This window comes from Diabrotica undecimpunctata, chromosome 2, assembly GCF_040954645.1.
Source record: "Diabrotica undecimpunctata isolate CICGRU chromosome 2, icDiaUnde3, whole genome shotgun sequence".
Lineage (NCBI taxonomy): Eukaryota > Metazoa > Arthropoda > Insecta > Coleoptera > Chrysomelidae > Diabrotica > Diabrotica undecimpunctata.
The window spans coordinates 83,253,381-83,266,876 of NC_092804.1; the positions used below are offsets into that span (position 1 = coordinate 83,253,381).

General features: G+C 30.6%; 1 protein-coding gene across 3 annotated transcripts in view; it reads left to right on the forward strand.

Annotated features, from left to right (window-relative positions):
• Window positions 1-2,724, forward strand: part of LOC140434708 (uncharacterized) — a 76,288-nt gene extending 73,564 nt beyond the window's left edge. For 2 of the 3 annotated variants that reach the window (XM_072523161.1, XM_072523160.1), the window contains exon 4: window positions 1,828-2,526. The gene's annotated coding sequence lies outside the window, so the exon portion shown is untranslated. Of the gene's footprint in view, window positions 1-1,827; window positions 2,527-2,600 lie in introns of those variants that run through there. The other variant, XR_011950075.1, reaches the window with a different exon arrangement.
• Window positions 2,725-13,496: the final 10,772 nt, after the last annotated feature.

Sequence of the window (13,496 nt, forward strand, 5' to 3'; positions counted from 1 at the left end):
CAGTAACATATCGAGGATATATCATTTATATTTTTTAAATAACATACATATAAAATCAGAATTTGGTGTTTATTAAGAGCAGGGCCAAATACGTACCATGTCGGGATAGTATTTGAGGTTTTTTCCTTATGATTTACTATGGAATCACTAACAGGAGAATTTAACTGCCAACATGACTCTTACAATAAAGTCGTTCAGGAACGCAATATTGGCAATTTCATTTTAAAGTCGTCTACTTTAAAATGTACAATATATGTCTGAATTTTAATATGAGTAGATCAAATTAAATTATTAAAAGAATTTTTTACCAAGTGAAAAAAAAGAAAAAAACAAAAAACAAAATTTGTTTGTTTATTAATGTCTGTATTTTGGGAACGATTTCCGGATTGGAAATTGAAACGTCAATAAACTTATTTTAAACTTCAATTTTGGCTTATTCCCATTAAAATAGTAATTTCTATTTAAATTGTTATTATGACCAACCAGTTCAAGTTTTAACTAAATTTAATTTACTGTACCTGTTATGTTAGGTCATAATTTAAGTGATAAAAAATTTGTTAAAGTTCTACTCGTATATAGGTATGTTGAATATTATATTTTTATTTTTGTTCTTTGACTGCAGTAAATATTGGCTAGTATTAAATACATCAATAGACTGATTTAATACCAATCAGGGTCTTCATAATTATTTAAGGAACTGAAATGTTTATCTCTTTCACATTATTAATTATTACAAAATTGACCGATTTGTTCTGTAGAAAAAAACTTATTTTATATACCTACATCAGCACGCAACATACAATATCAGAATATGTATATCTACATTATATATTCATCTAAAATTAAATCGACAATTTTATTTACTGTATTTCTTATGTTTCTGATTATAATCATCTGACAATCATTTTTATCTTTTTCTCTACTGACTTATTTGATAGCATCAACATTTTATTTTCAACACTAGCTCGACTGATAAAGTCCCTTCCCATTGTAACTGACCAATCTCAATATTTTTTTAATGCATGAAAAAGTTATTTATTTGCTCATTAGCTTAAAAATTGTACAGTTGTTTAAAAATTCCCTAGGCTTTCATATTCAACGGATTTCAATGATTCGAATTTTACTTGAAAGTCTGAATACCCTTTTATGTATAAAAATTTAGTATTCAGTATTTTTAACCTTTTTTGTTGGCTCTATATAATTTTGAAAATTAATAACTTTTTTTTAATTTAGATTGTTAAATTATTTTGCGGTAACTACTTAATCGATTGTGCTTAAATTTTGTATAGTGCTTTTTTTATACTAAATATATTTTCTGGGTAAACTTTGAATGTTCTGTGTGGCTTTTAAATAACTGAATAAGTTTTTGCTAATTTTGCAATAATAATTAATATTTTTTTAATTTGGCGTCAATTCTATTTTGTAGGAAATTAAATTGCAAAACTTTTTGTCGTTACAAAATTTTTTCTAAAGCCTAGCTGCCGAGATAATAGCAAGGAAAAATAATTTTTCTATTTTTTTTTTCACAAATTATTTAACACAAAATTTAACCCATCTTAAGTGTCCGCATAGTGAAATTATCATTTCATAATATTTCCGCCTGGTCTACTATCCTATATCACCTTTCAGTATTTTCATTTTCTCGGATATTATATAGGTACATGATATTGTGTTTCAACTTTAGATTAATGAAACTGTCATTAATCTAAGGTTTCAACCTTATCAAAATTCATTTTACTGACGGTTTCACATTATTAAATTTTATATTAAAATTTTTAAGTCAGAATAATCGCAATGTTCATTAAAGTGTGTATCAACATTTTTTAGATTTATAAGAAAATATCATCAAAAGAACAAACTGCAAGACAAAATTCCTGAGGTCTTATTCTTGGTGTAACTACAGTGATAAATATTCGCGATCATCATACCAATCTTTATATTGTCTGCAGCAGGGCGGAAAAACTGCACAGATGTTGTGTTAAACCAGGCTCTGAAGTTCTTTAACCAGGATGTTCTTCTTCCTAAACCTTTCTTTCCAAATGTTTTTCCTAGGTGGATGGCTTGTAGGGGGGCATATCTTAATTCATTTCGCATAATGTGTCCGAAGTACTATAGCTTTTGAGATTTGATAGGACCTAACTCTCAATCCACGGGATCTTAAGTAGTCTCCGATGTAGCCACATATCAAATGCTTCCAATCTTCTGCACATACCTTCGTTCAAAGTCTACGAGTCAACACCATAAAAAAGGACAGAGAAGGCCTATAACTTTATTAGATCCATAAAACCCAAAAAATTAAAGCTTTAATGTTGTGGTTATAGAGGATAAGTACCTTAGTTGCAAAAATGATTAGATTGGAAAATAAATCATATAAGCGCCATAAAATAAATTGGTAAGATATAAATATTTCGGTTCTAAAATATATACCTAGTGTAATAATTATTATATTTATACATTTACAACTTTTTAAAAATTATCACCAAAGATATCTAGTCTTGACATTTTATACTGACCCAACTTTGTTGTTTTCTGAACATATTTCTGTATAATATATGAAAAAATATAAATTTGTTTATTGAAAGCGTTTTAATTTTTTATAGGATATTTATTTGATTTAGGGTTCAAAAATCCTATTTCAAAGCCAAAGTGAAAACTCTTGAAAGTAAACTGAAATATAATAAAATAATAGGGTTATAATGTGGATTACATTTTCTTCGAGTTGACCATCAAGGCAATAGGTAAGTGGATACAGGAGAAGACAATGAGCATATTTTTGTTAGTTTTCAGCTTAGTACTTATAGGTATATAGGAGATATTGTTACGATAGTTCCAAAGATTTATTCCATAAGTATAGAAAAAGTTCCCTGACAAAAAATAAGAAGTAATAAAAATCTAGAAAGTTCGAGATGTCATCGAAAAATTCCAAAATGTCTTGCAAAGTCTGGAACTTGAGAAAATGTATATAAATGCTGGAAGTTGACAGTTTGAATAACAGTAGTAGTATTAAATTTATTAATTCACGAAAATTAAGTTAGAGGTAAGTCACATTACAAATAGAATAGATTAATTAGAAGCACAGCAGAACGATATAAAAACTGATTTAGAAATTAAAATTGTACATCAAAACGATTTATAATCTAATTAAGAACGACAAATATACCTAGTTGAGTTATATGAGTTAAAAATTAGGCACCTAAAGATTTTCTGGAACGAATTGGTATACAGGCACTCATAGATAGACTACACGATGTCAAAATGCAGTGAGCTCTCTGATTACAACATCACACAACGCTAACTGGAGCACTAATCTCAGCTCGAGTGTGAAGCGGCAAAAAGCGTTTCCAGATCTTGCCCAAAATTAAAAGAAATAAGATTTCGAGAAAATTAAGATTTTATATCCCAATTTTATTCCAAATTTTAAACATAAGTCAAAATCTTCAACAAAAAAAAATCGAAATATAAAAAGCAGATATTTTAATTGCGACAGAATGGGACATTTGCAAAACAATTGCAGCAGCCGATCCCAAGCAAGGAAAGAATAATCAAATAATGAAATCAGAAGATCGCCTAGATTGACATCCCGAAGCCCGTCACATAGTCCTACTAGAAATACTAGTAGAGATAGGTCTTTAAAAAATGTATGTGTTACAACTGATCGCAGATATCTAAACAATAGCCGGGGAAACGAATAAAGTCGACACTAAGCGTCGGCTGTACCTAATAAAAGCCCCAAATTCGCACTTATACTTAAAATAGAAATTAACAGAATTTATTACTTACGAGCTACGTTAAAAAAAAAATACAGTTTAATTATTAATACCGGTGCAACCAGATACTTTATTCTAACCGGATTTCTGAATGGAAAACTTCAGTCAACTAATGCAAACTTAGTTCTTGAAACAGCTTCAGGTTACACTACTTTAATTCATGGAGAGAACGGCAACTGTACAGACTGATAAATCCTTGATAAAACATTTATTTCTTGTAGCCGATAGTAAAAATGAATGTGGTCTTGAAGTGGATATTATGCAGAACAAATTTATCATAGATCTTCAAAATAAAATTTTGTTTATTGAAAATAAAGAAGTTGTCCTAAATTTGGAAGAATCCATATTTCAAGTAAGAGGTATAGTAAGGACACAAAAATTCCTCAAAATTCTGTAAATATCGTCCTGGCGTGTTATGGAAAACGAGGAACCCGTTAGTGACGGAATTTTTATAGCTAGGTACCTCATTAATGTAGAAGAGATGATTCCAGTGGGGGTTGCTAATTTGTCTAAATAGCCTTTTAAATTGAAAAAAGAACAACAAATAGCATTATGTGCGCCTATAACAGAAAATAATCAAGTGCAAAAAATATTTGAAAAGAATACAGCTTCAAGTTACCCAGTTGACGCTAGCCCCGTAGCACAATTAATCAAACATGTTGATCACTTAACAACTGAGAAATAAAAAAAAAATAATTAATTGATTAATGAAAACTACGACATTTTTGAACCTAAGAAATCTACTAAGGCGTACTAGTCTAGTTCAACATAGAATTTATACTGGAAATACAAGACCAATTCGTCAAGGCGCGAAAATTACCATTTGCTAGATAAAAAGAATTTGAAACTATAATTCAATCTATCATCGAAGAAGCTTCGAGCCCTTGCTGTTCACCAATAGTCTTAGTAACTAAGAAAGACGAATTTAGTCGCGTTTGTGTATACTACAGAAGATTAAACAAGGTTACAAAAAAAGACCATTACCACAAAGAAATGATACATTTAAATACTTTATCAGGTGCTAAATGGTTTTTTAGATTTTAAAGCGACTACTGGCAAGTAGAAGTAAATCCTGATAATCAAGACAAAACAGCTTTTTCAATTGGCCGTGGTCTCTACCGGTTCCAGGCTCTACCATTTGGTCTTTATAATGCTCCACCTTTGTTTGAACGTCTGGTGGACACGGTTTTAGGAGGACTTACCTGGAAAACATGTCTCGTATATCTTGATGATACACTTCTTGCGAGGTATTTGACAGATTAAAAAAATCCAATTTAAAGCTAAATTATAAGAAATGGTTACTATTTCAAAGAGGACTACAAAAGATACAAAAGCTCTGTATAGAGAAAATAAAGTGCCCATTAAAATGGGAACAAGAATCATAGGAGACTTCACCACAACAAAAGGCTCCTGCAGGGTTATTCCACATCTCCAACCCTATTCAAAATATACTTAGAGAAAGCCTTGACTACATGGAAAAGAAAATGCGAAGGCATGAAAGTACCGGTACGACACAAATACTTATATACGTTAAGTTTTGCAGACGATCAAGTAGTGATTGCACAAAACCAAGAAGACCTCAGTTACATGATGAAGAAACTACAAAAAGAATATACCACTGCTGGCGTAGATATTTACCTCGCGAAAACAGAGTAGGTACCTATCTACAAGTGAAGAAGACTAATGCCCATATTTATAGTCGGTACTCAAGTATCGGTCGATGCTTGAGGTCGACTTTAAGTCGTTTTTGTGTTTTATAAACGGAAATCGAGCTTGAGTACACAAAAATGACAGCTCGTGCTCAAGCATCGGATTTCCTTGTCTAAGGCCCGTATTTATAGTCGGTACTTAAGCTCGTGCTTGAGCACGTGCTCCGCCAAGTCGAACTTACGTCAAAGTCGTGCTCAAGTATTTGTTGTGTTCTATTCGCTCCGTGCGTGACCATGGTAGGGGTACTTTGAAACGACGCCAGCGTGCGTAGCGGCGAAATATGACAAAATTGGCTCTACCTTTTTACGCATAAATTTTATCAAAAATGTGTGCAAATACATATTGCGTATTTAATTGTGCTAATAATAGCAAAAATAGTAAGTGTAGTTTTTATAGGTTCCCAAATATTACATATAAATTAGAGAAAAGAAAAATATGGATCCGTGCTATTAATATGAAAAAGTAAATATCACATAACTTCATTTTTATGCAATTGAAATAGAAAAAAATTTAAATAATTTACCTTTAATGATATTTTATAAGGCTTCAAGCTAACCGCAGAGTGCCTGATGACTTTAGCTTTTATATTATAACTTTTACTATTACTGTTTTTAAATATATGTTCTTTCACGTGAAAAACTTGATTTGCCAGTACTAGATTTTTCCCTTTCTTTTCCGTTTGTGGTTGAAAAGATATATTATGATGAATTTTGAGAAACCCAGTTTTTAATACTACATTTATTTTGTACATAAACTAAAAAAATATAATTAAAAAGTTAATTATTAATACCTGTCAATTCACATGTATTTAACAATGTCAAACATATCTCATATGTTTAACCTGAAAATTGGTAGGTCCAAAACTGTCAGATGAAGGCGGTAGGTATCGCGTCAGTCACGCACGGAGCGAATAAACGATACTTCGGGTATTCTCGTAGAAGATTGATCTCAAGCATGAAAATTAGGGATTTTAAGTAAATTTGATTAATGACATCCAATAAAAAGAAGATTCTGTCAATTATTATCATTGTCACTAAACTTTATTTAAATATTTTTAGCGCCAAATTTAGCTTTATTGAAGAAGAGGCATGTTGTGTATTAAAAAAAAATTAATTTTTATTAAATTATTTTAAGGTATGTAATATATTATAAAAATATGCATTCGAGGGAATACATTTCGATTATTTGAATTTTTAGATGAGCGGAAATTGTACTAAATATGCAGTGTATTCAACAAAAGGAAAGGTATTTTTAATCCAGCTGGTAAAGGAAAATAATACTGTAGAGAATAAAAGGAGAGACGGTGCTTCCTTAATGAAAAAAGAAGGATTGGGAGTACAATACAGCATATTATATAACTGCCAGCCTGAGGTAGATATATTAGGGACTTCAGAACAGCTACGAAAATTGAACAAATTGAAACCGAGGTAAAATATTTTTATTTATTTAAGCAAAGTTTTTATCGTAGAAAATGCAAAAAAACAACAACAGCTGGCTACAGGTGATGGCCCTTTGAAAAAGCCAAAGCCTGAGGTAGTGCTGAAGTTTGTGAAAGTTGCTGTTCCCGACATATATGTAAGCATCGACTGTCCTTGGGACAGCACAAAAGTATTTGGAAGAGGTAAATTTACTATATATTCATACTTAGTATAATTGTAGGACAAAAGGAGGCCCACCAGCTAGGAGGACATGTAAGTTTAATTACTGTAACATCAGAGGTATCTGACTCCATCCATTGCTTTTCCAGTTCAAAATAAAGAGTTGTTATGTATGATAATTTTGAGAAATCTTACTTGTACATTTAATAATAATTTCAAGTAATACTTGTAATATGACACTTGTTGTTCCTATAGAATATGTCAATGTGCTTCAAATGGTAAGTAATCTTAAATGTACTTATGACAATATGTAACAATAATAACAAACACTACTACTAATGGAGTAGTGGATAGTGGATAATTGCAAATAAAAAACATTTGCCAAAAAAAGGTTTGAATTATTTCAAAGGTTGATAGTAATCTATAGTTATGGATTTTTAAAACAATCATTAATATATAACTATTCTTAAATGTATGTATTATATTCAAAATTGTTAAAAATTCTAAATGTTTCTACGATAAAAACTTTGCTTAAATAAATAAAAGTATTTTACCTGTTTCAATTTGTTTTACAATTTTCGTAGCTGTTCTAAAGTCCTTAATATATCTACCTCAGGCTGTCAGTTATATAATAGGCTGTATTTGTACTCACAACCCTTATTTTTCGTTAAGGAAGCACCGTCTATCCTTTTATTCTTTACAGTATTATTTTCTTTACCAGCTGGATTATAAACACCTTTCCTTTTGTTGAATAAACTGCATATTTAGTACAATTTCCGCTCATCTAAAAATGCACATAATTGAAATTTATTCCCTCGAATGCATATTTTTTATAATATATTACATACCTTAAAATAATTTATTAAAAATAAATTTTTTTTAATACACAACATGTCTCTTCTTCAATAAAGCTAAATTTGGCGCTAAAAATCTTTAAATAAAGTTTAGTGACAATGATAATAATTGACAGAATCTTCTTTTTATTGGATGTCATCAATCAAATTTACTTAAGGCCGTTCCTCGCGATTCTGGGCATAGCTAAATTCCAATGTAAAAGTTTATATCAAATAACGCAAAAACTATGGCAGATATTGAGATGATTCTTTTTTTATATGAAAGGTCTTAAAAAGTTCTAGTTTGCTATTTGGTTGTAAATTAATAAACTGTTTAAATAATATTTTTTTTTCAAATATTTTTGGTTAAAATAAACGTAAAATTTTTTTTTTGAAATAGGGCACTACAGAATTTGACCCACTTTTCGAATCTGTTTTTATTTTTATCATAAAGTGTAACACAAAGCAGCTATTTGGTATGAACTTTTTAAAAAATCTCAAAGTTCTGCTAAATGTTACTCTCTCTCTTTCGGTCAGTACATGCTATCCTTGTCGATAGTTTCTGGATTCTCGCCGACGGGTAGGTAAGAATGAGGGAGGGTCATAAATAATGTTGAATAACATTATTAGGGCTTATTCCGACTTTTGACAAACCAGTGTGTTAATTGTTTTTAATATGGGTAGTTCACGAAGACGTTTGTGTTCCGGACGAAAAAGTTGACGACGATTGAGGAAATTTTATATAAATACGCAGTAAGTACCTATAATTTGATTAAATTTTTATATGCATAGAAATATTTTCTGTTGATTTGTGACATTTTCCTTCTAAATGTTTATACTGTTTTTATAATAATACTATTGTTTCAGTATTTGCTTATATAATAATAATTTATTATGTAGAAATTTTGGTCAATCAGTCAGTACATTTTTTTGTATTTCAATCAGAATTATTATTTTCTTTTCTTCTGTACATGAGCTCAGAGTAATACCCAAATATTTTGCAGTATTTGAACATGGAGTTTGATTATTTATATTTATTGGACAATACCCAAATATTTTGCCGTATTTGAATATGGAATTTGATTATTTATATTTATTGGAATATTTATTTTGAACGTTTTTGTTAGTAAAGTTTACATAATATATGAAGTTTGTTTCGTCACTGTCTTGTCCAGTCATCTACCTGTTTTCTGCCTAAAGTTCGGAGCCGTTTTTTAATGATTAACAATTTAATGCAAAAAACGCGATATTTTCGATTTTTTGCACTCCATTAGAAAGCTAAATACTTGAAATAAAATTACAAAATTTTATTTTTTAGAATATTGACAAAGCTTCAAGATGCCTTTTTTAAGTTGAAAAGTCAATTTGTTGCTTTGCAAACTTCAGAATAAGTGACAATTGATATTTGTTAAAAACTTTTAGTAAACTTAAACTTTAGAGTTCCAGTCAAGGTTGGATATTGGGGTACTTAACAAACCCTCAACATTTGGAACCGATGTATTAATTAGTTTAAAAGTTATTGTATTCTTTTACAATAACATAAGACAGAAAATAATAAAGATAGGTTAATGCTGTGGGTGACAAATGAAAGTAAAAGACTTATACCATCAATATGTATTCAAAAAGGTAAAAAAATGATTTATTATAATCAAAAATCCTGATGCTAAATTTTTGAAATTATGTAGTTTATAAACATTTAGAATAACTTTAAAAACATTGTTCTTAGAAAAAATATTTTTTTACATTCGAAAAATTTGGCCTAGGTTAATTTGGGCCAAAGTTAGCCATGTTTTTTTGTTAATTCACAGCTAATTTGATTATAATAATTAATGAACCTCTTTGACGCCATGTTAAAGAATGGGATTTGTATTTTTTGTTAAAAATAATGCACAAATATTGTACCTTTACAGGACCTTCTAATTTTCAAAAATGTAGTTCAAATGGTGACTAGGAAGAACCTACAAATCCATGGAGTTTAAATACCGAACAAACAATTTCAAAATAATAAAATTTTCTATATCTCCGGATCTACTCAATGGATTTTGATTATTCTTTTTTAATGTCTATGTAATTTCTACGTACGTTACAAATATGTAATATGTTTATATATTAATTAATTCATAAATAGTTTAGTTTGTTTAAAATTCGTGAAGAAATTGCGTTTTTTGCCTTAAATTGTTAATAATTAAAAAACGGCTCCAAATTCAAGGCAGGAAACAAAAAGGTTTTCTTCCTATAGGTCTACAATAACTAAAAAAGTTGTCAGTGATCAGGATTATTGAGTGTCACGAACATGGTCTATTTTTTGCTTATTTCCCTGGAGTATATATTTGATAAACATCTGTGTAATTTCTCTGTCGCTTCCTCGCTGGTTTTGCATATTGCTATGATAGCAGTATCATCGGTAAATGTTGCAATTGTATTATTTTCTAGGACAATAATATAATACATATACAAAAGGTAAAGACACTTCTTTGTGGCAGCACTTTGGGAATTCAAATGGAAACTTTGTAAGGAAAATATATTTTCGGCAGAGCTGGAGCATAAAAATTTTATTTTTAGGTCATCTTCTAAAATTTGTGGAAGAAGAATTATAGACGTCTGTCATTTTTCCAAAGCTCTGCTAAGTTTTCCACACTGTGGACTATTTTCTTGTGATGGTAGCATAGTAGAGCTGTTAAAAGAAACCAGAAAGGGATTGGAATCAACTTTTTTATTTCAATGTAATATCTGCAAATCGACTATGGAAGTTTCAACGGATGATCTACATTCGCAACAGACTCCAATTAATACTGCTGCTGTAACTGGAGTGATATCGGTTGGGTTGGGATATTCCAATTTAAAAGAATGGTGTTCGACCCTTAATATGCCAGTGATGTCAGAGAGCATCTACAAAAAAACAGAAGAGAAGCTCATTGGCAGTTTCTATAATACAGCCATGGAGTTGATGTTAGCTGCTGGAGAAGAAGAAGAAAGTCTGGCACGAGAATGGGGTGAAGTTGATCAGAAGACAACAAAGCTGTTATTACTGTAATAGCTGATGGTGCATGGGCAAGAAGATCAAATAAATCTGTATTTTCGGCCAATTCGGGTGTGGCTTGTATTATCGGAAAAAGAACTGGTAAGCTATTGTACTTAGGCGTAAAAAACAAGTATTCTTGTATGTGTGCGTCAAAAAATCCTATTACTCCACACGTATGTTACAAAAATTATAACGGTACTTCGACTGCGATGGAAAGTGCAATTGTTGTAGAAGGTTTTAAACAGAGCATACAAATGCACAACTTAAAATATAAACATTTTATTGCTGATTGCGACAGTAGTACATACAAAAAAATATGTGAAGCCAAGCCGTACGGCAATAAATTTTTTATTGAGAAAATCTAGTGCAAAAACCATTTGTTACGCAATTTTGTCAATCGATTAAGAGAACAGTCTTCAAAAAAACACAGTTCTGCGGGAAAAGCTATTCCTTTACTATTAAGATCTGTATTAAAAAGTAATATACAACGCCTGCGAACGGCAATTGACTGTGCTGTCAAATATCACCGGGAAAACAATTCCTATGACAATCTAAAAATACTTGGTTTACAACAAGATATTGAAAAAATTGTGCCGCTTATTTTTGTAAAAAACAAAATTTGGACCAGGAAATTAATTACATTCCTGAAATGCAAGAGTGTGGTTTGTTGTCCGATATTATATCATTCAGTAATAGGCTCAAATATCATGCAACAAGTTTGATAAAAAGCGCCACCAATAATAACGCCGAAACCTTCAATTCTGTTATAGCAAAATTTGTTGGAGGTAAACCTGTAAATCACACCAAGAGAGGTGGCTATCGGTTAAGGTGTTTGGTGGCAGCAGCCTCATATTATTCTCGGGGAAATTATTTAAATAATATATTGCAAAATATAAGCAAAAGTCCAACTGGTTATTACCAAAATTTATTTGCTCAAACAAAAATTAAAAAATGGATCCAGCAAACAAAAAGACAAAAAAAATATATTAAAAAACAAAGTAATAATCAACCTGATAAAGACTATGGCCTAAATGCAGAAGAGTTAGTTCAGTTGTCAGATGAAGACTTCGAAGCAAAAAAACTGGAATTTTTAAAAAAATTACTAAAAAATATCTCGGAAAGAAGACCAGAGATTTTTAATAATACAACGAGTCAAAATAACAGTGCTGCATGGTTTATTGAACGTCACCAACGATTAACGTCCAGCAATTTCGGAAAAATATGTAAATTGCGAGACAAATCAGACAGAACTAAAACAGTGGAAGCAATATTGAACGTTTTGTGTAATCCAACGTTTTGTGGAAATAGATTTACGGAATACGGAATTGCGAACGAACCTAAAGCAAAAAAATGTTAGAAATAATTTTAAATATAAATATTGAACCATCAGGCCTTTTCATACATGATGAATATCCCTTTCTTGCAGCTAGTCCTGGTGGTTTAATAGGTGACTCAGGCGTAGTCGAAATCAAATGTCCATATAAAGCAAGAGAAGTTACGCCTGAAGAAGCTAGCAGAAGAACAAAAAAAACTTCAATTTTGCCAACTAATTGATGGCCAATTGCATTTGAAACGAACTGATTCCTATTACTATCAAGTGCAGGGACAGTTATTTATATCTAATAGAGAATACTGTTACTTTGCAGTATGGACCCCAAAAGGTATTTTATTCGAAAAGATCTATAAAGATGTAGAACTGTGGGAAAATATGCTACCAAAATTGCAAGATTTTTATTATAATTTTTATCTGGAACAGCTTCTAAAGAAGCATTACACATAATTTTTTTTTTATTGGCTTTGGCTTGAAACCTTTAGCCACGCAATTACATATATAAATATTAGTATTCATTCATACAGGATTGTAAAAGGAGGACACTTTTCACGCTCAGGGATTCATCAGAGCGGCTTTATTATAACAAACAAGATATAAACCACGGTTAGGTAGGTGGGCAACATATATGGTAAACATACAAAGGAAATGTTCACGCTAGTTTGTATTTTGAGAACGATTTCCGAAGTGGAAATTGAAACGTCAAGAAATGTTCACGCATACGATCAATTTTACACTCATACCTTTAATTTAATTTTTACAAGAAATATCATAATTATTTTAAAGATTTTTATATTCTCTTCACTTAATAGAAGATTTACGTTTAATGGTGTACTTAAACCCTCTTTTATCAATTCTTTTAGCAGCCACGTGCTTGTATTACGATGTAGTGGGCAGTTGAAGAATATGTGATTTAAATCAGCTATACTAGTTCCACACTCACATCGGTCTGTTGGGAGAACTCCTATTTTGTGTAGATGTTTCGGAAAACATCCATGATCTACTTTTAATCTTAAGACAGTTGACACTGTGTTTCTGCTTAGTGTGACATCTTCTGTCTGTAAGTAGATGTAAAATTGTTTTACATTTACTTACAGCATTACACATAATTCTATTATGTGAATTTGATAGTAATATGCGTGATTTCTCTTTAAAATATATCTATTATTTTTCACTTCCATATACTTTAGTATTTTCTTTCTATTGCATCTTTAGGCCATAAATCTTTGCTGAAAT